This window comes from Oncorhynchus nerka, linkage group LG9b (genome assembly GCF_034236695.1).
Source record: "Oncorhynchus nerka isolate Pitt River linkage group LG9b, Oner_Uvic_2.0, whole genome shotgun sequence".
In the NCBI taxonomy this organism is placed as follows: Eukaryota; Metazoa; Chordata; class Actinopteri; order Salmoniformes; family Salmonidae; genus Oncorhynchus; species Oncorhynchus nerka.
In genome coordinates, this window is record NC_088424.1 from 32,192,157 (window position 1) to 32,217,435 (window position 25,279).

The 25,279-nt window shown below is 44.0% G+C and overlaps 1 pseudogene; it reads right to left on the reverse strand.

Annotated features, from left to right (window-relative positions):
- Window positions 1-33: 33 nt before the first annotated feature.
- On the reverse strand, window positions 34-16,377 carry LOC115114636 (zinc finger protein 37-like; annotated as a pseudogene).
- Window positions 16,378-25,279: the final 8,902 nt, after the last annotated feature.

Consider the following 25,279-nt stretch of genomic DNA (forward strand, 5'->3'; position numbering starts at 1 on the left):
AAAATATAAAGTTGTATAAACATGTACAGCCTATTACACAAACAGATATTTTATTGCCTCGTTTTGAAAAGACATACAGTAACTTAACACTTTGGGGCAGCAGAGTAATTTCCAAACCTTAACTGAAAATCAAGTTGAATTGAGTTATTAACCTGATCTGATATGAGACTGTCCCTTGTGGCAAGACGTGACATTCCAGATAGTCAGACACTACCTAGACAATACAGACCAAAATGGCTCCTACATATTATTCATCTAAAAGCACAGATTGACTCTTTCATTAAATACATTTGCTTGAATATAATATGGTTTTATGATTTTGTGGTAGAAATATAAAATGTTAGTAGATGTAAATAAATAGGTTATTAAAAAAAGTGAGGATCCGTGAACAGTGAAACATGAAAATCATTTCACAAATCAATGAGGAGGAAAAGGTTGTCAACATTTCTCAAAATACCTTCTAAACCAAAATTAACATAGAAAGTGTTTCCGAAGCATAACGCAATTATGTTCCATCTGGTCTGAGACTACATTAAACTTGTGTGTGGATCCCCAGAGTATGCAGGTGCTACGTATGGAGACACTGCACTCTCTCCTATGTGAGTTCTCTGATGTGATGTCATATTGGAACGCTGGGTGAAGCATTTCCCACACTGTGTGCACTCGAAGGGCTTCTCCCCACTGTGGACCACAGCATGTCTGATCAAGTTGCACTGCTTGGTAAAACTCCTGCCACACTGTTCGCAGGTGTACGGTTTCTCTCCGGTGTGACTCCGGAGGTGTACTTTGAGCTGGCAGAGACGCTGGAAGCTCTTCCCACAGAAGGTGCAGCTGAAACGCCTCTCAGTGGTGCCGCCCGACCTCCACTGAGTCCTCATTCTCTTCACCATGTTAAAACTACTGTGACTCAGGCTGTATCCAGAGAAGGTGGAGGTGGTGGCCATGTTTGACCCTGTCATGCACTCACTCAATCTCACTGTTGCTTCTGAAGCCCTGTACTGATGCTTCCTTGGCTGTAGAGCTAAACTATTTCCATCATTATTTGAGTTCAGCATCTCACTGCTCTGTCCCTCTGGCATCTGTTGTCTAGTCTCATCAGCCAATGTCCTGATATGTCTTTTCATGTGTTTTGCTGCACTGAACATGTTAGCATGTGGTTTCCATATAGAAGAGTGAAGCGGTGGCCCCACTTCATCTGTCATAGTAGGAACAGATGGCAGCCCACTATGAGATGGGAAAATGGAGATATTCTGAGAGTACTCTTCTGTGGAATGAAAGGAGAAATCTGGGTGGCAGACAGGGTCAGTGTCTCTGCCTGGATCCACAGAGGTCCACAGCTGCCCATCAGTCTCATCCATGACAAACTGGTCAGGTCCTGCCAGGGCCGTGGTCTGATCCAGCTCCTCCTCTTTCACCATCACTAGGTCTAGTGAGTCCTCGTCCGGCCGGTGCTGCTCTGTGCTGAACACCTCTGTAGATGCGAGCCGGGGTGTTCCTGGTTCATCTGGACGATCAGAATTGGGGTAATGTTCCACTGAGTCTCTGGGAGATATATTGGGTTGTGTGATGAAGTCCTCATCACAGTGCCGTTGCTCAAAGGATGGTGGTTTCCCAGGCTTGGAACCAGACTCTAAAGATATGGGGATAAACATAAAATAAACATTACAAAAAGACCCTTAAGAGCAAAACATGACTGCTTTAGAGCTGATTGTGTGTACGTGCGCTACATATGCCAGAACATAAAACAACAATGTAGCAATTTGGAACTTGCATACCACCACACCCACACAGTCTTCCATAGACAGACAGAGCAGTACCCCTTATGGTCACACCCACCCTCTCCAGTGATCCTGAGCTCTTCCTGAGGGTCAGTCTTCCACACGTCCTCTGCTGTCTCCTCATCTTTGATCAGTATGAGTTCAGTCTTCACTCCCTGCTCCACATCGGTAGACTAACAGGGGACTGAGGTTATTACTCTGGACACACAGCATATCTAACCCTTTTCATACTCATGAATCACACAAAAGCGATAAAATCTCCTGATAAGCCAATATCAGAATGTATCTTAGTTGTTAAAGGTGATGTATCACACCTGGGGTTGAGAGTCCTCTTCAACAGCCAGCTCTTCATCTCTGCACTGTGAGTTACTCCTCTGCTTATTCAAAACCATTTTGACTGGATATGAAGATCTCTCTGATGCCATAGAGTAAAAAGCGAGAAAATAATTGTATTCAGTCAAATATTAGAGCTATTCACACATTTGGGTTTCCCATATCCAATCAATTTACTAGCCTGGAGACCCGATGTTGAATTTCATAGAAATTTCATAGAAATAGAGCAGGAAAGTTCTCTCACGACATCTACAAGCCAGAATGTCAAATAAAACAATAGTTTAACTTACTTTACTGGTTGTCGGTGTATTGGTTCCTTTTGCAGGTACATTACATGACCAAAAGTATGTGGACACCTGCTCGTCGAACAACTCATTCCAAAATCATGGGTATTAATATGGAATTGGTCCCCCTTGGCTGCCACAATAGCCTCCACTCTTCTGGGAAGGCTTTTAGCAATGTTCCAACCAGATGTTGGAACATTGCTGCAAAGACTTGCTTCCATTCAGCCACAAGAATATTTGTGATATTTGGACACTGATGTTGGGCAATAAGGCCTAGCTCGCAGACGGCATTCTAATTCATCCCAAAGATGTTCGATGGGGTTGAGGTCAGGGCTCTGTGCAGGCAAGACAAGATATTCCACACCGATCTCATACCATTTCTGTATGGACCTCCCTTTGAGCACGGAGGCATTGTCATTCTGAAACAGGAAAGGGCCTTCCCCAAACTGTTGGAAACACAGAATCATCTAGAATGTCATTGTATGCTGTAGCGTTAATATTTCCCTTCACTGGAACTAAGGGGCCTAGCTGAACCATGAAAAAAACAGCCCCAGACCATTATTCCGCCTTCACCAAACTTTACAGTTGGCACTATGCATTTGGGCAGGTAGCGTTCTCCTGGCATCCGTCGAACTGCTAGATGGTGAAGCGTGATTTATCACTCCAGAGAAAATGTTTCCATTGCTCCAGAGTCCAACGGTGGCGAGCTTCATGCCACTCCAGCCGACGCTTGGCATTGCTCATGGTAATCTTAGGATTGTGTGTGGCTGCTCGTCCATGGAAACTAATTTCATGAAGCTCCCGACAAACAGTTATTGTGCTCACGTTGCTTCCAGAGGCAGTTTCGAACTCGGTCGTGAGTGTTGCAACTGAGGACAGACAATTTTTACGCCATGCTCGCTTCAGCACACCCGATCTGTGAGCTTGTGTGGTCTACCGCTTGGCGTTGTTGCTCCTAGATGTTTCCACTTCACAATAACAGCACTTACAGTTGACCGGCACAGCTCTAGCAAGGCAGAAATTTGACGAATTGACTTGTTGGAAAGGTGGCATCCTATGAGGGTGCCACGTTGAAAGTCACCAAGCTGTTCATTAAGGCCATTCTACATGCCAATGTTTGTCTATGGCAATTGCATGGCTATGTGCTCGATTTTATACACCTGTCAGCAACAGGTGTGGTTGAAATTGCCGAATCCACTAATTTGAAGGGGTGTCCACGTACTGTTGTATTTATAGTATAGGAATGTGAGACAATATAACCCACAGGAAAGTATAATTACACTTTTCAAATCCAATCAACAGGACCTGAAGAATTGTAATATCCTATGTTTCTCAAGAGTCGTGGTTGAACGAGGACATGAACTCAGCAAAAAAGAAACGTCCTCTCACTGTCAATTGTGTTTATTTTCAGCAAACTTAACATGTGTAATATTTGTATGAACATAACATGATTCAACAACTGAGACAAACTGAACAAGTTCAACAGACATGTGACAGAAATTGAATAATGTGTTCCTGAACAAAGGGGGGGTGGTCAAAATCAAAAGTAACAGTCAATGCAGCTGTTGGCCACACCAGATACTAAGTACTGCAGTGCATCTCCTCAAAGACTGCACCAGATTTGCCAGTTCTTGATGTGAGTTGTTTCCCCACTCTTCCACCAAGACACCTGCAAGTTCCCGGACATTTCTGGGGGGAATGGCCCTAGCCCTCACTCTCCGATCCAACAGGTCCCAGACGTGCTCAATGGGATTGAGATCCGGGCTCCTCACTGGCCATGGCAGAACACCGACATTCCTGTCTTGCAGGAAATCACGCACAGAACGAGCAGTATGGCTCGTGGCATTGTCATGCTTGGAGGGTCATGTCAGGATGAGCCTGCAGGAAGGGTACCACATGAGGGAGGAGGATGTCTTCCCTGTAACGCACAGCATTGAGATTGCCTGCAATGACAACAAGCTCAGTCCGATGATGCTGTGACACACAGCCCCAGACCATGACGGACCCTCCACCTCCAAATCTATCCCACTCCAGAGTACAGGCCTCGGTGAAACGCTCATTCCTTCGACCATAAACGCAAATCCGACCATCACCCCTGGTGAGACAAAAACGCAACTTGTCAGTGAAAATCTTTTTATGCCAGTCCTGTCTGGTCCAGGGACGGTGGGTTTGTACCCAGTGGTCTGTCTTAGTGGTCTGTACGCTGTTGTCTGTGATGTCTGGTGAGGACCTGCCTTACAACGGGCCTACAAGCCCTCAGTACAGCCTCTCTCAGCCTATTGCGGACAGTCTGAGCACTGGTGGAGGGATTGTGCGTTCCTGGTGTAACTCGGGCAGTTGTTGTTGCCATCCTGTACCTGTCCCGCAGGTGTGAGGTTCGGATGTACCGATCCTGTGCAGGTGTTGTTACATGTGGTCTGCCACTGCGAGGATAATCAGCTGTCCGTCTTGTCTCCCTGAAGCGCTGTCTTAGGCGCACAGTACAGAGGTTGCAATGTATTGCCCTGGCCACATCTGCAGTCCTCATGCCTCCTTGCAACATGCCTTCGGCATGTTCACGCAGATTAGCAGGGACCCTGGGCATCTTTCTTTTGGTGTTTTTCAGAGTCAGTAGAAAGGCCTCTTTTACTGTCCTAAGTTTTCTTAACTGTGACCTTAATTGCCTACCATCTGTAAGCTGTTAGTGTCTTAATGACCATTCCACAGGTGCATGTTCATTAATTATTTATGGTTCATTGAACAAGCATGGGAAACAGTGTTTAAACCATTTACAATGAAGATCTGTGAAGTTATTTGGATTTTTACAAATCATCTTTGAAAGAAAGGGTCTGAAAAGGGGACGTTTCTTTTTTTGCCGAATTTACATCTCGCTGGTTTTTCCATGCATCATCAAGCCCAGATGGCAGATTCAGGTAAGGCGAAGGGAGGAGGTGGGTGTCTCTTTGTTAACAACAGCTGGTGAGTGACCTTTAATGTTAAGGAAGTGTTGAGTTGTTGCTCGCATGACTTAGAATACTTCCTGATAAGCTGCAGACCATAATATGTACTATATTTCTCGTAGCCATTTAACACCAAACAGATGCTGGCAATAAGATCACACGCAACAAGCTGTATAGGGCCATAAGCAAACAAGAAAATGCACATTCAGAGGCGGCGTGTCTTGTGGCCGCTGATTTTAATGCAGGGAAACTGAAATTCGTTTTACCAAATTTTTACCAGTATGTCATCACCTGTGCAACTAGAGGCGACAGAACTCGAGATCACCTTTACACCACACACAGCAATGCATACAAGGCCCTCCATCGCCCTCCCTCTTGCAAATCAGACAATAACTCTATCTTCCTGCTTACAAAAAAATAAAACAGAAAGTACCAGTGACAAGCTCAATACGGAAGTGGTCAGATGAAGCGGATGCTAAGCTACAGGACTGCACAGATTGGAAAATGTTCCGGGATTCATCTGGTAACGCTGAAGAATCATCGGCTTCATTAATAAGTGCATCAACGATGTTGTCCCCACAGTGACTGTACATACATACCATAACCAGAAGCCATGGATTACATCCGCACTGAGCTAAAGCCTACAGCTGCCGCTTTCAAGGAACGGGACACTAATCCAGACGCTTTTAAGAAATCCTGCTATAAACTCTGACGAGCCATCAAACAGGCAAAGCTTCCATAGAGGACTAAGATCGAATCCCACTATGCTGGCTCTGACGCTTGACAGATGTGGCAGGGCTGGCAAACTATCACGAATTAGAAAGGAAACTCAGCCGCGAGCTGCCCAGCGACACGAGCCTACCAGACAAGCTGACAGGTGGTGCTCTCATGCATATGGTTCAGTGTTGCTTGACACTGAACCATGCATGAGAGCACCAGGTGTTCCGGATCACAGTAGTGATCTTGCTCTCTGTAGCCAATGTGAGTAAGACCTTTAAAACAGATTAACATTCGCAAGGCTGGGGCCAGATGGAATAGCAGGACGAGTACTCAGACCATGCGCTGACCAGCCGGTCTGTAATAACAACCTGTTTCAATCAGACCACCACTGTCCCCATTCCCAAGAACGCCAAGGTAACCTGCCTAAATTACTATCGCTTCGAAGCATTCACATCTATAGCAAATAAATGGTTTGAAAGGCTGGTCATGGCTCCCCTCCTGTACTCCCTGTTCACTCACCATTGCGTGGCGGTGCACGACTCCAACACCATCAATTTGCTGAAAACAACGGTGGTAGGACTGATCACCAACAACAAGACCTGGTAGTGTGGTGCAAAGACAGAAACCTCTCCTTTAACGTCAGCAATTATTGTTGACTACAAGAAACGAAGGAGCGAGCGCTTCAAATTCCTCAGTGTTCACATCAACTAGGAATTAACATGATCCACACACACATAGTTGTGAAGGACATGACAGCGCCTCCTCCCCCTTAGGAAGGATGGGCCCTCAGATCCTCAAAAGATTCTACAGCTGCACCATTGAGAGCATCATGACTGGCTCCATCACTGCTTGGTATGGCAACTGCAAGGGGCCCGACCGCAAGCCGCTATTGAGGGTGGTGAGTACTGGGGTCGAGCTCCCTGCCATCCAGGACCTTTATACCAGGCGGTGTCAGAGGAAGAATCCAGTCACCATAGCCATAGACCGCGAGGCAAACGGTACCAGTTCACCAAGTCTGGAACCAACAGGACCCTGAACAGCTTCTCCCACGAACCAATAAGACTGCAAAACAAGGCTGCTAAATAGCTAATAAAATGGCTACCCAAACTACCTGCATTGAATCTTTAACTAACCATCTTGCATTGACTCTATGCGCGCGAATGCATGCACGCACACACTAGAGGTCGACCGATTCATCGGAATGGCTGATTAATTAGGGCCAATTTCAATTTTCATAACAATCGGAAATCTGTATTTTTGGGCGCCGATTTTGCCAATTTTATTGAACTAGGCAAGTCAAATAAGAACACATTCTTATTTTCAATGACGGCCTAGGAGGCAGAACGACAGATTTTTACCCTGTCAGCTCGGGGGATTCAATCTTGCAACCTTACAGTTAACTAGTCCAACGCTCTAACCACCTGATTACATTGCACTCCACAAGGAGCCTGCCTGTTACGCGAATGCAGTAAGCCAAGGTAAGTTGCTAGCAAGCATTAAACTTATCTTATAAAAAACAATCAATCAACGACTGTCGTTGCTCCAATGTGTACTTAACCATAAACATCAATGCCTTTCTTAAAATCAATACACAAGTATATATTTTTAAACCTGCATATTTAGCTAAAAGAAATCCAGGTTATCAGGCAATATTAACCAGGTAAAATTGTGTCACCTCTTGCGTTCATTGCACGCAGAGTCAGGGTATTTGCAACAGTTTGGGCTGCCTGGCTCTTTACGAACTAATTTGCCAGAATTTTACGTAATTATGGCATAACATTGAAGGTTGTGCAATGTAACAGGAATATTTATACTCATGGATGCCACCTGTTAGATAAAATACGGAACGGAATAAACGTTTTGTTTTCGAGATGATAGTTTCCGGATTTGACCTAAGGCTTGCATTTCTGTGTGTTTATTATAGTACAGTCTATGATTTGATATTTGATAGAGCAGTCCGAGGGTTGGTAGGCAGCAGCAGGCTCGTAATAGTCAAAGGTATATAGTTTAGAGAGAAATAATAATTATTTTCTTTCACCAGTAGAGAAGGCTAAGCACTGCTAGTACAGTATTCAGGAGCTGCCAAGTAGCAAGACTATTGGAGTCCAGAATAGCGACACTGCCCTCTGGTGGTTAAATTTAAAAAACTGTCATTGAACCCATTGAAATTAGGCGATCTCAGTGGAGAAATATTGTCAAGAAAAAAAGAAGGAAGAAGGAACGTAACACGGTGTGTACATTATTACAAATGAGTGCAGTGAATGAAGTAATTGCAGAAATTTCTGAAGTGAAGAATTAGATGAAAATTAAGGAATACAAGGAATAAGGAAACTGAAAAATTAAATGTGAAAATGGCAACCATTGGTTGAGTATCAGAGTTTGAGGCTACAAAAGAGGATTTTGATTCCTATTTGGAGCGTTTTGAGCGTTGGCTGGCTGCAAATGAAATCAATGATGAAAAGAAAGCAGACTTATTTCTCAGTGTTTTGGGTCCAACTGAGTACGGATTGCTGAAAGGTCTCATTGAACCAATAAAAGCAGTGGAGTTGAACTATGCAGAACTGACTGAACCTCTTTCAAGGTATATCAAGCCTAAGCCAATTCTCATTGCAGAACGTTTCAGATATTACCAACGTCACCAGGGTCAAGGGGAAACCGTGGCTGACTACATCCTTGCTTTAAAAAGGCTGGCAAGTACATGTGAGTTTGCACGATTTCTTGATGATGCTCTCCGGGACAAGTTTGTATGTGGTCTCACAGGTGAAGCATATCAAAGAAGGCTCCTGTCAGAGAAGGACCTGACCTTTAAGAAAGCCTGTGATATAGCACTTGGAATCGAGCTTGCCCACAGGGATACTATTGAGCTATCGGGACATGCAGAACGTCAGAAAGGTGTTCACAAGGTCAGTGATGCACGTGGTGAAAAAAGCTCACAAAAGTCACACTTTTTTCAGTCCCGTCCTCAAGGTTACACAAGAACAAAGCAGCCACATCTCAAAGGTCTAAGCCAAGTTGCTACAGATGTGGGGGAGATAATCATCAGCACAGTGAATGTCGATTCCAAAATGAAAAGTGCCACAATTGTGGAAAGGTTGGACATTTACAGAGAGTGTGTAAGGCCTCAAAATGCACAGCAAGAGTGCACAAAGTGTCCGACGCAGCACAAGAAGAGGAAGGTACAACTGAAACATTAGTGGAACTGTTCACAGTGTACACAGCTCAACAACAAAAATATGGAATCTATCTCAACATGGAGTTAGGGGGAAAACCAGTAAAAATGCAGCTGGACACCGGAGCATCTGTATCTCTGGTTCCAGAGAGACTCTACAAAGAAAAACTGAAAGAGTGCCCTCTTCAGCCCACGTCCATCCGCCTTTCTTCATACACTGGTGACACTATTCCTGTGTTAGGGCAGATCCAGTCCGGTATGAGGAAAAGGAGTGGACGCTACCGCTTGTCATTGTTACAGGATTTTTTTTAAATCAGCCTTGCTAGGCAGAAAATGGCCACAAAAGATCAAGTTAAACCGGGGAGAAATCTTCAGTCTGAAAAATGACAAACCAGTGAGTGAATGACAAACCAGTGAGGCTACACTCACTAACATGCTGGAGACGCACAAAGAACTTTTCAAAGATGGGTACGGTGAAATACATGACTTCACAGCAAAAGTCAGAGTGCAAGAAGGAACCAAGCCTCTTTTTCACAAACCACGTCCGGTTTCCTATGCTCTTAAGGAAGCAGTAGAGAAGGAACTGGACCGCCTACAGAAGAATAACATAATCACGAAAGTAGCGAGGAGCAACTGGGCCGCTCCGATTGTTGTAGTTCCAAAGAAAGACAAGACCGTCAGAATGTGCGGTGACTACAAGGTCACAGTAAATCGCTGCATACTACCAGAGGAATATCCACTACCAAACGCTGAAAATCTGTTTGCCACTCTAGCTGGTGGGAAGGTTTTCAGTAAGCTGGACCTGGCATTCGCTTATCAGCAACTGAAGCTGGATCCGGAGTCAGAACAGTATCTGACCATCAATACACACAAGGGGCTATTCAGATTCAATCGCTTGGCCTATGGAATCTCGACAGCTCCAGCGATATTCCAACACACAATGGATCAGATCTTGGACGGTATAGACCATGTTGTGTGCTTCATGGACGACATCCTCGTGTCAGCACCAACCATTGGAGCACCTTGTAGTGCTGGACAAAGTGATGTCAAGACTGGAGAAATATGGAGTGAGAATGAAACGCAGCAAGTGTGAGTTCCTCCAGGACTCAGTGGAGTATCTCGGATACAAGATTGATGCACAAGGCCTGCACCCAACCAACAGCAAGGTGGAAGCAATCGTTAACGCACCAGCACCCACAAATATCTCAGAGCTGAGGTCATTTTTGGGGCTCCTGAACTATTACGGAAAGTTTGTGGCAAACTTGTCCACATTGTTGCATCCGCTTCACCAACTGCTGCAGGCCGATACAAAGTGGAATTGGTCCCCACAATGCGAAGAAGCATTCAAGACTTGCAAACAGCGTCTGCTAAAGAGCAAGTGGCTTGCCCACTATAACACAGAGATGAAGTTGAGACTCGCGTGTGATGCATCTCCATACGGAGTAGGAGCCGTCATCTCACATGTTCTACCGTCAGGTGAAGAACACCCTATTGCATTTGCATCACGGACTCTGTCACCAAGTGAGAAAAATTATGCTCAAATTGAGAAGGAAGCCCTGGGCATAATATTCAGAGTGAAGAAGTTTCACAAATACCTCTACGGAAGGAAGTTCCAACTGCTGACAGATCACAAGCCTCTGTTGGCCATCCTTGGACCAAAATCAGCTATATCAACCTTTCCTGCACTTCGAATGAAATGTTGGGCTCTGATATTGTTAGCCTACGACTACGAGATTGAGTACAGACGATCCAGTGATCACGCAAATGCCGATGCACTATCGAGACTACTGTGCAATAGTGACTCCGACAGTGAAGATGATAGAGCAGTCTTCCAGATCTCTCTCATTGATGAACTGCCCATATCTGCTTCTGACATAGCAGAGGAAACAAGGAAAGACCCAGTGCTTTCCAAAGTCTTGGACTTAACATTAGGCGGTTGGCCAACCTTCGTAAATGACGATAACCTTCGTCCATTCATCGACAAGAAAGACCAGTTGTCCACTGATCAAGGGTGTGTTCTGTGGGGATTAAGGGTGGTGGTACCTCACAAATTCCAGAGGAGACTGCTATCTGACCTGCATGAGGGACATCCAGGGATCACTCAAATGAAAGCACTCGCTCGCAGTTATCTGTGGTGGCCTGGACTGGATCAGGACATTCAACAGCATGTAGGCCACTGCTCACCTTGTGAAGCTGTTCGCAACAAGCCTGCTGCTGCACCTCTTCATCCATGGTCCTGGGCTGCTACACCTTGGGAACGCATCCATGTGGATTATGCCGAAATTGACAAGCAACATTTCCTTGTTGTCATCGATGTCCATTCCAAGTGGATGGAAGTGTTCCCTACTCAACTGACCACAGCTGAGAAGACCATCAATCTTCTCAGACACCTGTTTGCATCCTTTGGACTAGTCAAGGAGCTCGTATCGGACAATGGCCCTCCGCTCACGTCAAACGATTTTGAAATGTTTCTCAAGAACAACGGAGTAAGGCACATCCTGTCACCACCTTACCATCCGCAATCAAACGGAGCAGCAGAGAGAGCCATGCAAACCTTTAAGAAGGCCTGGACTAGACTAGAGGTTCAGTCTGTTCCCACCCACCAAAGGCTTCCCCGGTTCCTGTTTACTTACCGTAACACACCACACACAGTAACGGAATGTACACCAGCTGAACTGTTTCTGAAACGCCAACCACGTACCCGCCTGACATTGTTGAAACCAGACTTGTCAAGCACTGTGGCAAAGCACCAGCTACAGCAGAAGAAAGCTCATGACAGACACTCAAAGACTGTCAGAGAATTCAAAGAGGAAGAGAGGGTGATGGTACGTGATTTCAGACACCCCAAGCGCCTGTGGAACTCAGGTGTGATCTTGCAACGCAGAGGACCTTTGACTTACCAAGTTCAAATTGGTCATCGCCAGGTCAACGTTCATGTGGATCATCTGCTACGGTCCAACGCACCAGCAGAGACATGCCGAGAGAACAAGAACAATAACGACCCCCAGTACTATTCTCCTGACTGTGGACGTAAGGGAGAGCAAGTGGCCTGACCTTCCACCCGAACCTGGCCCACCACAGGAAGCCCAGGAGGAGCCGGAGATATCCTATTCGACAGCGAAGGGCACCTCAAAAGCTTGACCTGTGAGTTGAGCTGGTTAAGGAGGTAACAGACAGTAAAACAAACAAACACTTTAATATGTCCTAGATAAAAGGAAAGAAAAAGGACATTACCTGGGTTAGTTATTAGGACACAAACTCAATCTTCGGGGTAGAATAATCCCCTGGATTTGTGCTGGGCTCTGAAAAGTCTGCTTCCATCAGCAAGGGCATTGAAGATGAAACGTGGCTGGGTCTTTCAGCATGACAATGATCCCAAACACACCGCCCGGGCAATGAAGGAGTGGCTTCGTAAGAAGCATTTCAAGGTCCTGGAGTGGCCTAGCCAGTCTCCAGATCTCAACCCCATAGAAAATCTTTGGAGGGAGTTGAAAGTCCGTGTGGCCCAGCAACAGCCCCAAAACATCACTGCTCTAGAGGAGATCTGCATGGAGGAATGGGCCAAAATACCAGCAACAGTGTGTGAAAACTTATAGAAAACGTTTGACCTCTGTCATTGCCAACAAAGGGTATATAACAAAGTATTGAGATAAACTTTTGTTATTGACCAAATAATTATTTTCCACCATAATTTGCAAATAAATTCATTAAAAATCCTACAATGTGATTTTCTGGATTTTTTTCTAATTTTGTCTGTCATAGTTGAAGTGTACCTATGATGAAAATTACAGGCCTCATCTTTTTAAGTGGGAGAACTTGCACAATTGGTGGCTGACTAAATACTTTTTTGCCCCACTGTGTATATATATACATAAATACATTTTCTTTATTCTTTTTAATATAAATCGGCCGATTAATCGGGATCGGCTTTTTTTGTCCTCCAATAATCAGTATCGGCATTGAAAAATCATAATCAGTCTAGCACACACACACACACAAAGTTCATAGGAGCATATCGAATTGGGTGTCAGATGAAAGCTACTAGCCTATATTTTGTGAAATGAAGGCAAATATACAATTTTCAACCATTTTCCATCTTAAAAATTAGGCATAGGTAAAGGCTTTGATTTCTGGATAACAAACAAAAATGGGATCTTAGAAAACAACTACCAGAAAGTCTTATAAGGTATTAGAAATACATCAAAACACAATGTTGATGTAAAGACCCCTGCCAACCAATATCAACACAGAATTAGTTTGAGAAATAGTTTACCTTCTGTAAGTTAAGAGATATTGCCTTGTGATTTGTAATTCCATTTCCAAGAAACCATACATCTTCAAGACATGTTCTAATATCTCTCTCCCTCACGAGGGAGAATAATGAACGTTCACAGAAGTAACAAGTAATGGTAGACCTGTCATTTTACTGATATCAATTTGGTTTTAGAATTATTAAGTGATTAATACTCTTAATTCCCCCACCCCCCAAAAATACAGTAATGGAATAACTGCAACTGAATTGGCTAAAATGAGAAATCATAATAGTCACAAACCAGTTGTGTCACCTGCTACTGTCCTCCCTTCCACTGGCATACTGTTACTTTCAGCTCATTAACTGTTTTCTTTGTCTTTCTGTTGTCTGGTGGTCAAAACAAGAGTGTATGAGTCTGGACAACCCATCTCTCTCTCTGACTTTCTCACTCTCCAGTTAATGTCACCTCTCCTAGCTCTTACTGACACCTACCCATGAGCCCACTCTTTCCATTTACTTTAACAAGCATCCTCACCCACTGAGAACCAACTGACACCGGAAGTTGAAAAGTAGTTACTGAACACTACTGCACTGTACTCTACTGCACTGTACTCTACTGCACTGTACTCTACTGCACTGTACTCCACTGCACTGTACTCCACTGCACTGTACTCCACTGCACTGTACTCCACTGCACTGTACTCCACTGCACTGCACTCCACTGCACTGCACTCCACTGCACTGTACTCCACTGCACTGTACTCCACTGCACTGCTGTATTGTACACTACTTTTTTGTGATGTCCAAACTTGTGAAACATGAGGAGAATGACATTCATATCCATAATGATGCATTTTTGTGTGGTACAGATCAGGGAGCCTTGATGTAATTCTGTTATCATAGTTTTTTTCTAACGCAAGGTGCCATGTCATAGCTGACACCCCATTCTTTTGCAGACACTTTTGATCTTAATTCAGAACAGATACAGTATTAAAATGAGTTTTGGGAAAATGTGTTCGCATAAAAACATGTGGGAGATTTTACAGTAATTCCATTACCAAGATTGCATCAGTTCTTCTACTAAATTATTTTTTGTAAATGTTTCAGTGGAAATTGTTAAAAGTAGTCCTTGTGCATAGAGTTGTATGGTTTGTTAAACTTTGAAATGAATGGTTTTTGTTTGGCATACATTTCAAAGTAAAATAGTAAAATGAGTCAAAGTGTCATTCTGTTATAGTTGAATTGCCATGCTGCTACTGCTTCACATACGCTGCTGCTACATCTCTGTCTTTCATCTATCCTGTAGCCTAGTCACTTTACCCCTACCTAGATGTACATACAGTGCCTACAGTAAGTATTCACAACCATTGACTTTTTCCAAAACAAATTGTTACAGCCTGAATGGATTATACTGAGATTTTGTGTCACTGGCACACACACAACACCCTATAATGTCAAAATGGAATTATGTTTTTCAAAATGTTAACAAATTGTCTTGAGTCAATAAGTATTCAACACCTGTGTTATGGCATGCCTAAATAAGGTCAGGAGTAAACATTTGCTTAACAAGTCACAATAAGTTACATGGACTCATTCTGTGTGCAATAATAGTGTTTAACATGATTTTTTTGAATGACTACATCATCTCTGTGCCCCACACATACAAATATCTGTAAGGTCCCTCAGTCGAGCAGTACATTTCAAACACAGATTGAACCACAAAGAACAGGTAGGTTTTCCAATGCCTTGCAAAGAATGGCACCTATTGGTAGATGGGTAAAAAAAAAAAAAAATAGACATTGAATATCCATTTGAGCATGGTGAAGTTATTAAATGACACGTTTGATGGTGGATCAATACACCCAGTCACTACAAAGATGTAGGTGTCCTTTCTAACTCAGTTGCTGATGAAAGGAAGGAAACCTCTCAGGGATTTCACCATCCATTACACCTTGATCACACCTACAGAGTCTTGCGCAAAAGGGTATGCATCATCATCTGGATATGTGTGCAACAAAAGTTCAACATTCACTTTATGCTAGCATTTATGTCAAGTCTTCTACGCATACAATTTGGTGTATACTTTTGATAAATCCACGGTATGCGCCACATAGAACACAATGCAATGCAACACTGCAAGGCAAACGTAGCATTCTATTGGAAATTAATGTACTTCTGGTGGACCAAAACGCAATTACCCTGTCAAAACGCAAAACCCTGTCAGTGTGATCGAGGCGTTAAGCTCATACTTCAGGTGATATAAATCTGAACACACAACCAGCACTATGAAAAGTTAATTTAATGATATTTTCCTGTGGATATATTTCTCACATTCCTACCTGCAAATAGACTAACTGCACGGACAACCGGTAAATTAAGTTCAAATATAACTTTATTCAAAATTATAGCTTGTAAGGTAACATTATAGATCGTGAGAGGAAACTTCCCTGATCCAAACGCTCATTTATGCCCGACGTTGAATCCAATTAAATTCAACGTCGGGGTCTCCACTCTCCAACATTAATTTACCATGAATAATAACACAACTACCTTTTCGTCTGCGCGTCTTCTCCAGCTCGCTCTCGATCATTTGCCACTTCCTTTTCAATACATCAATATCTCGCTGGCTTTGGGTCATTTCCAAACGTATAACAGCACAGCTATCATCTACACGTTTGTTTATTTCTGCTACAGCTGCTTTAGCTAATACCTCCATAATGGATACCAACTGCGCCTGAAAATTGCAGCTCGCCATCTTGTCCTGCCCAAATTACAGATGTGTATTCTCTATGTGAAGTAGATAATATAAAATGTCCAAGATTATGTGCAATAAACAATCCGTAGATGTTGATAAATGGCAACAATGTAGTGAGTGGGTAACTTGTGAGCAATCGCCCTTCCGTTCAATTCGTGACGTAAGTATTTATTACCGTAAATATAAGACTACAACAGCCCTACAAAATTGGTGGTATTAGCACTGGCCAGTAAGTACCAAGGTATATACCAGACTGCATGTAAGGTAACCATATCTATTTACAAAAAAATACGAATTCGAAAAAATAAAGAATTCGGATCGTAAAAACGTAATCTGTTTTTAAGTTCATAGATATGGCTACATGTAGGGGAGAGTGCAGTGCAATGCAGTGACAAACATGGTTATTAATGCATAAAATACTATTCAGTGCTTAATTTGAACCGGGTCCAGCACCTCTATGTTTCGTTCCGGAACCTATTTGGCCAGATCCGGTACCTCTCGTGGCACGAAAAAGAATTGTCCGTTGTATAAATTCGAATAAAAGCGATCGAAGTTCATTGAACTTAAATTTAAAATTATTTGCCAAAGTTATAGAATAACTGCTGTCTGTTCAGAAATAAATGAAATAATTCAGAATAGCCTACTACACCATGAAAAAGACCATAATTTAGCCACAGAGGAGCAATAGCTTTTCTTTGTTGCCAATTATTTATTTATTTTCACCTTTATTTAACCAGGTAGGCAAGTTGAGAGCAAGTTCTCATTTACAATTGCGACCTGGCCAAGATAAAGCAAAGCAGTTCGACACATACAACGACACAGAGTTACACATGGAGTAAAACAAACATACAGTCAATAATACAGTAGAAACAAGTCTATATACGATGTGAGCAAATGAGGTGAGATAAGGGAGGTAAAGGCAACAAAAAAAAGGCCATGGTGGCAAAGTAAATACAATATAGCAAGTAAAACACTGGAATGGTAGATTTGCAGTGAAAGAATGTGCAAAGTAGAAATAAAAATAATGGGGTGTAAAGGAGCAAAATAAATCAAATAAATACAGTAGGGAAAGAGGTAGTTGTTTGGGCTAAATTATAGGTGGGCTATGTACAGGTGCAGTAATCTGTGAGCTGCTCTGACAGTTGGTGCTTATAGCTAGTGAGGGAGATAAGTGTTTCCAGTTTCAGAGATTTTTGTAGTTCGTTCCAGTCATTGGCAGCAGAGAACTGGAAGGAGAGGCGGCCAAAGAAATAATTGGTTTTGGGGGTGACCAGAGAGATATACCTGCTGGAGCACGTGCTACAGGTGGGTGATGCTATGGTGACCAGCGAGCTGAGATAAGGGGGGACTTTACCTAGCAGGGTCTTGTAGATGACATGGAGCCAGTGGGTTTGGCGACGAGTATGAAACGAGGGCCAGCCAACGAGAGGGTACAGGTCGCAATGGTGGGTAGTATATGGGGCTTTGGTGACAAAACGGATTGCACTGTGATAGACTGGATCCAATTTGTTGAGTATGGTATTGGAGGCTATTTTGTAAATGACATCGCCAAAGTCGAGGATTGGTAGGATGGTCAGTTTTATAAGGGTATGTTTGGCAGCATGAGTGAAAGATGCTTTGTTGCGAAATAGAAAGCCAATTCTAGATTTAACTTTGGATTGGAGATGTTTGATGTGGGTCTGGAAGGAGAGTTTACAGTCTAACCAGACACCTAGGTATTTGTAGTTGTCTACGTATTCTAAGTCAGAGCCATCCAGAGTAGTGATGTTGGACAGGCGGGCAGGTGCAGGCAGCGATCGGTTGAAGAGCATGCATTTAGTTTTACTTGTATTTAAGAGCAATTGGAGGCCACGGAAGGAGAGTTGTATGGCATTGAAGCTTGCCTGGAGGGTTGTTAACACAGTGTCCAAAGAAGGGCCAGAAGTATACAGAATGGTGTCGTCTGTGTAGAGGTGGATCAGAGACTCACCAGCAGCAAGAGCGACATTATTGATGTATACAGAGAAGAGAGTCGGTCCAAGAATTGAACCCTGTGGCACCCCCATAGAGACTGCCAGAGGTCCGGACAGCAGACCCTCCGATTTGACACACTGAACTCTATCAGAGAAGTCGTTGGTGAACCAGGCGAGGCAATCATTTGAGAAACCAAGGCTGTCGAGTCTGCCGATGAGGATGTGGTAATTGACAGAGTCGAAAGCCTTGGCCAGATCAATGAATACGGCTGCACAGTAATGTTTCTTATCGATGGCGGTTAAGATATCGTTTAGGACCTTGAGCGTGGCTGAGGTGCACCCATGACCAGCTCTGAAACCAGATTGCATAGCAGAGAAGGTATGGTGAGATTCAAAATGGTTGGTAATCTGTTTGTTGACTTGGCTTTCGAAGACCGTAGAAAGGCAGGGTAGGATAGATATAGGTCTGTAGCAGTTTGGGTCAAGAGTGTCACCCCCTTTGAAGAGGGGGATGACCGCAGCTGCTTGCCAATCTTTGGGAATCTCAGACAACACGAAAGAGAGGTTGAACAGGCTAGTAATAGGGGTGGCAACAATTTCGGCAGATCATTTTAGAAAGAAAGGGTCCAGATTGTCTAGGTGACAAGGTGTAACAGTATAGCTTCCGTCCCTCTCCTCGCCTCGAACCATGGACCCTCTGCACACATCAACAACTGACACCCACGAAGCATCGATACTCATCGCACACAAAAGCAACAGCCCTTGCATAGCAAGGGGAGCAGCTACTTCAAGGTCTCAGAGCAAGTGACGTCACCGATTGAAACGCTATTAGCCCCCGCTAACTAGCTAGCCATTTCACATCGGTTACCAAAGCTCCCTCCTGTGATCTAAGAGGTATGTATCAGATGCTCAACATGCTCTGCTCACACCTACTGTAATGGTTGAGCCTTAACACACGAAAACAACACTAGACACTATGGAACACAAAGATTTTACTATCTCATCCTGGAATATACAGGGACTGAGGTCATCTGCCTTTGGCCCAAAGAGCAGGAACCCAGACTTCATCAAATGAATTGGAAATACATACATTGTCATCCTACAAGGAGACGGACCCACTCGTTTCCCTCTAGGTTACAGAGAGCTGGTAGTCACATGCACCAAACTACCAGGTGTGAAACAGGAAAGAGACTCAGGGGGTATGCTAATTTGATATAGAACAGACATAACCCACTATTAAATGAGTCAAAACAGGAACATTTGACATCTGGCTAGAAATGAATAAGGAAATTATCTCAACAGAGAAAAATGTCCTTATGTGTGCTACCTATATCCTCCAATAGAATCCCTACACTTTAATGAAGACAGCTTCTCCATCAGTTTTTCCACCCTCTGGTTGGGGTATGTACGTAAAGTCACTGTGGGGATGACATCCTCGATGCACTTATTGATAAAGCCTGTGACTGGTGTGGTGTACTCCTCAACACCATCGGAAGAATCCCGGAACATATTCCAGTCTGTACTAGCAAAACAGTCCTGTAATTTAGCATCTGCTTCATCTGACCACTTTTTTATAGACCGAGTCACTGGTGCTTCCTGCTTTAATTTTTGCTTGTAAGCAGGAATCAGGAGGATAGAGTTATGGTCAGATTTGCCAAATGGAGGGCGAGGGAGAGCTTTGTATGGAGTAGAGGTGGTCAAGAATGTTTTTTCTCTGGTTGCACTTTGGACATGTTGATAGAAATTCGGTAAAACTGATTTAAGTTTCCCTGCATTAAAGTCCCCGGCCACTAGGAACGCCGCCTCTGGATGAGCGTTTTCCTGTTTGCTTATGGCGGTATATAGCTCATTTACTGCGGTTTTAGTTCCAACATCACTCTGTGGTGGTATGTAGACAGCTACGAAAAATACAGATAATTTTCTGGGTAAATAGTGTGGTCTACAGCTTATCATTAACATAAGGTACTCAACCTCAGGCAAGCAACAATTTTGTGCACCAGCTGTTGTTTACATAAATGCATAGGCCCCCACTCCGTGTCTTACCAGAGGGTGCTGTTCTGTCTTGCCGATAGAGTGTATAACCCGCCAGCTCTATGTTCTTAATGTCGTCGTTCATCCACGACTCGGTGAAGCAGTTTTTAATGTTACGTTGATAGGATATACATGCTTTCAGTTCGTCCCATTTATTTCCTAGCGATTGAACGTTAGCTAGCAGAATGGGGGGCAAGGGCAGATTAGCTACTCGTCGCCTGGTCCTCACAAGGAACCCTGATCTTTTGCTTCAAAATCTCTGTTTCCTTCTCCAGCGAATCACGGGGATCGGGGCCTGGTCAGGTGTCAACAGTATATCCCCCGCGTCCGACTCATTGAAAAACTTCTTTGTCCATTTCGAGGTGAGCAATCCCAGTTCTGTTGTTTAGAGGATCTTTCGGTCATAGGAGACAGTAGCAGCAACATTATGTACAAAACAAGTTACGAACAACACGAAAAAACAAACAAAATAGCATGATTGGTTGAGGGCCGATAAGTCATCTTGTCAGAGTGAGATTTGGTTATCATAACGCCACGCCAGAGTAAGCCTACACGTAACACAGCCTTTATTTTAAGTGTTTCTAAAATCAACTATGGGAAAAATGAATGGTGGAACAATGATTGGAACCATTTCCCTGTTTGACCGCTAGGTTTTATGGATAATATGAAACCTCCACTGCGGGGCTCTATTATGTGACTTGTTAAGCTAATCTTTACTCCTAAACTTATTTAGGCTTTCCATAACAAAAGGGTTGAATACTTATTTCAGCTTTTCACTTTTAATTCATTCAGGCGTTTATTTTTGTATTTTTTTTTTTACAATATGAGGTCATGTGTGTTTGCCAGTGACAAAAGCTCTCAATTTAATTGATTTAACGATTTCAATTCTGTCTGTAACACAATAAAATGTGGAAAAAGTCAAGGGGTATAAATACTTTCTGAAAGGAATAAGAAATAGGTGGGAGAAACAGACTGAAGGCTTGGACCAGGGAATTTAACCCCGGTGTCTAAGCCGGGTGTGTTATCACTAGAACACTAGCTCTGTTTGACTTGCATTCATTTTTATGAAGTATATGTTGGTTGTTTGAAGATAAAAAATAAAAATCACCTGAGAATCATTTCTTACAGTGTGGTTGAGTGGGTAAAATTCCAGAGAAATGTACCATCTTACTGCCCCTCCTATTTCTAGTCCATCTAAATAAAGCATTGAAAAAATTAAGGTGGAGTTCCACAAAAAAATATTCTCCATAGGCCCTTATATCAATGAATATTTGGGACGTTAACCATTTTAATTTCTAAAAAATTGACTGTATGAAAAACACCTTTTTTTTATGCTGCCCTTTACATGCACTGAAACCCTCCAATTGTTTTCAAAACACTCTCTTAAAAGCACCAATATTAAGGTTGAAGAACCACATTGGATGTTTCACAGTTCTTAATTTCTATTTTAAAAAACATTCTGTGCATTAAAATATTTATATTGGGTTTACATTCAAACACCCTCCAAACACCAGATCTCAGCTTAGGTGCACTAATTTTCATGGTTTCATCACACAATCATGGTGTTTTGAGACTTTATATTTTTACAGTGTAGCTGTCTGCTCCATAGACCTACAGTATATACTGTATAGTGTCAACCCGTCATTCAGGGCAGGTGGGGCAGAGCCTCACAGGTTTTGAGCCCCACCGGTTTATTGCCTGTTTTGCATGTTATTTTGGTATTAATACATGTCACATACCAGTATGAAAACAATATCACCCCCCCAAAATTTTGTTAATAAAGCCACATACAGACATGGTCTCTTTTTTGCTTTCTTGAGTAAGGCAGGTCCAAAATGCAGGTGTTTCAGCCTAGCTCAGTGTTTTCTGTGGTGGTGGGGCAGCTAGCGGAAAATACGTAGTGTATTATTTATTTTTATTTATCCGTTATTTTACCAGGTAAGTTGACTGAGAACACGTTCTCATTTGCAGCAACGACCTGGGGAATAGTTACAGGGGAGAGGAGGGGGATGAATGAGCCAATTGTAAACTGGCGATTATTAGGTGACCGTGATGGTTTGAGAGCCAGATTGGTTTGTAATGTAATGTATAGGTTGGTAATGTTCTCTGGTTGCGCCGTGATTGGCTCAGTGTTCTGTCACTCATGGGGACACTACGTCACCTCAAAATATACAGGGAGAGCTCATAAATTCAAGGTCATTGGCCACAGATAAAATGACGTCAAATCATGTTATATCTACCGTAGCTTTGATTGGACTGATCCTGTCAACATCATACTTTCACAATCGTAGCTAGCAAGCTAGACAAGCAGTCATCATCATGAATTATGTCGACAATCTACAGGCAAATCCTTCTCAATCCTTGTCATATAAAGACATAGTTATAGATAAAACGTATCGGTGCTCATCGGCCATTGGACATTACACAACAAGTTGGAAATCGCAAATTCAACAATGTGGAAGGAATCAGTGGCTAACTGCAAGCGTTGCAAAGCAATCAATAGCCTGCTATTCAGTGGAGTGGATGTGTGACCCAAGTCTGACTTTATGGGTCTCTTTTCAGAGCTTAAAAGGATAAACATTCAACACCATGGGCCAAAAAAGGTTAAATATATTGGCCATGCTGTCAAACCAGCATGACGTCTGCCGCGTTCAAAACAACTGGAACCTTGGAACTGGGAAATCTCAGACTTCAGTGAGTTCAAGACAACTGGGAACTCTGAAAAATGAGCTCCGACTGGGAAAATATGTTTTGAACGGTCATCCAACTCGGAAATCCAAGTCGGGAGCACGGGCCTCTTTCTAGAGTTCCGACCTTAAGACCACTGATGTCATGGTTCGACCTTGTTTTTTTCAGAGTTCCCAGTTGTCTTGAAAGCACCATAAATCCAGAGAATGCCAGACATTGATGACAAAGTTTGATGACAAAATTTGCCCACAAGAAGGATTACTAGCTACATAGCCGTCTCTGTATCAAAGATAATTGTGTAGTCTAGAGCGATTTTCTAGGTTACCTAGCCAGCTATTGTCGTTCTTTTAACGCAACGTAACGTAATCAACAACGCAGCCACTGCCAGCTAGCCTACAAAGTCAACAACGCAGCCACTGCCACCTAGCCTACTTCAGCAGTACTGTATCATTTTTAATCATTTTAGTCAATAAGATTCTCGCTACGTAAGCTCAACTTTCTGAACATTCGAGACGTGTAGTCCACTTGTCATTCCAATCTCCTTTGCATTAGCGTAGCCTCTTCTGTAGCCTGTCAACTATGTGTCTGTCTATCCCTGTTCTCTCCTCTCTGCACAGACCATACAAACGCTCCACACCGCGTGGCCGCGGCCACCCTAATCTGGTGGTCCCAGCGCGCACGACCCACGTGGAGTTCCAGGTCTCCGGTAGCCTCTGGAACTGCCGATCTGCGGCCAACAAGGCAGAGTTCATCTCAGCCTATGCCTCCCTCCAGTCCCTCGACTTCTTGGCACTGACGGAAACATGGATCACCACAGATAACACTGCTACTCCTACTGCTCTCTCTTCGTCCGCCCACGTGTTCTCGCACACCCCGAGAGCTTCTGGTCAGCGGGGTGGTGGCACCGGGATCCTCATCTCTCCCAAGTGGTCATTCTCTCTTTCTCCCCTTACCCATCTGTCTATCGCCTCCTTTGAATTCCATGCTGTCACAGTTACCAGCCCTTTCAAGCTTAACATCCTTATCATTTATCGCCCTCCAGGTTCCCTCGGAGAGTTCATCAATGAGCTTGATGCCTTGATAAGCTCCTTTCCTGAGGACGGCTCACCTCTCACAGTTCTGGGCGACTTTAACCTCCCCACGTCTACCTTTGACTCATTCCTCTCTGCCTCCTTCTTTCCACTCCTCTCCTCTTTTGACCTCTCCCTCTCACCTTCCCCCTACTCACAAGGCAGGCAATACGCTCGACCTCATCTTTACTAGATGCTGTTCTTCCACTAACCTCATTGCAACTCCCCTCCAAGTCTCCGACCACTACCTTGTATCCTTTTCCCTCTCGCTCTCATCCAACACTTCCCACACTGCCCCTACTCGGATGGTATCGCGTTGTCCCAACCTTCGCTCTCTCTCCCCGCTACTCTCTCCTCTTCCATCCTATCATCTCTTCCCTCTGCTCAAACCTTCTCCAACCTATCTCCTGATTCTGCCTCCTCAACCCTCCTCTCCTCCCTTTCTGCATCCTTTGACTCTCTATGTCCCCTATCCTCCAGGCCGGCTCGGTCCTCCCCTCCCGCTCCGTGGCTCGACGACTCATTGCAAGCTCACAGAACAGGGCTCCGGGCAGCCGAGCGGAAATGGAGGAAAACTCGCCTCCCTGCGGACCTGGCATCCTTTCACTCCCTCCTCTCTACATTTTCCTCTTCTGTCGCTGCTGCTAAAGCCACTTTCTACCACTCTAAATTCCAAGCATCTGCCTCTAACCCTAGGAAGCTCTTTGCCACCTTCTCCTCCCTCCTGAATCCCCCTCCCCCTCCTCCCTCTCTGCAGATGACTTCGTCAACCATTTTGAAAAGAAGGTCGACGACATCCGATCCTCGTTTGCTAAGTCAAACGACACCGCTGGTTCTGCTCACACTGCCCTACCCTGTGCTCTGACCTCTTTCTCCCTCTCTCTCCAGATGAAATCTCGCGTCTTGTGACGGCCGGCCGCCCAACAACCTGCCCGCTTGACCCTATCCCTCCTCTCTTCTCCAGACCATTTCCGGAGACCTTCTCCCTTACCTCACCTCGCTCATCAACTCATCCCTGACCGCTGGCTACGTCCCTTCCGTCTTCAAGAGAGCGAGAGTTGCACCCCTTCTGAAAAAACCTACACTCGATCCCTCCGATGTCAACAACTACAGACCAGTATCCCTTCTTTCTTTTCTCTCCAAAACCCTTGAACGTGCCGTCCTTGGCCAGCTCTCCCGCTATCTCTCTCAGAATGACCTTCTTGATCCAAATCAGTCAGGTTTCAAGACTAGTCATTCAACTGAGACTGCTCTTCTCTGTATCACGGAGGCGCTCCGCACTGCTAAAGCTAACTCTCTCTCTCTGCT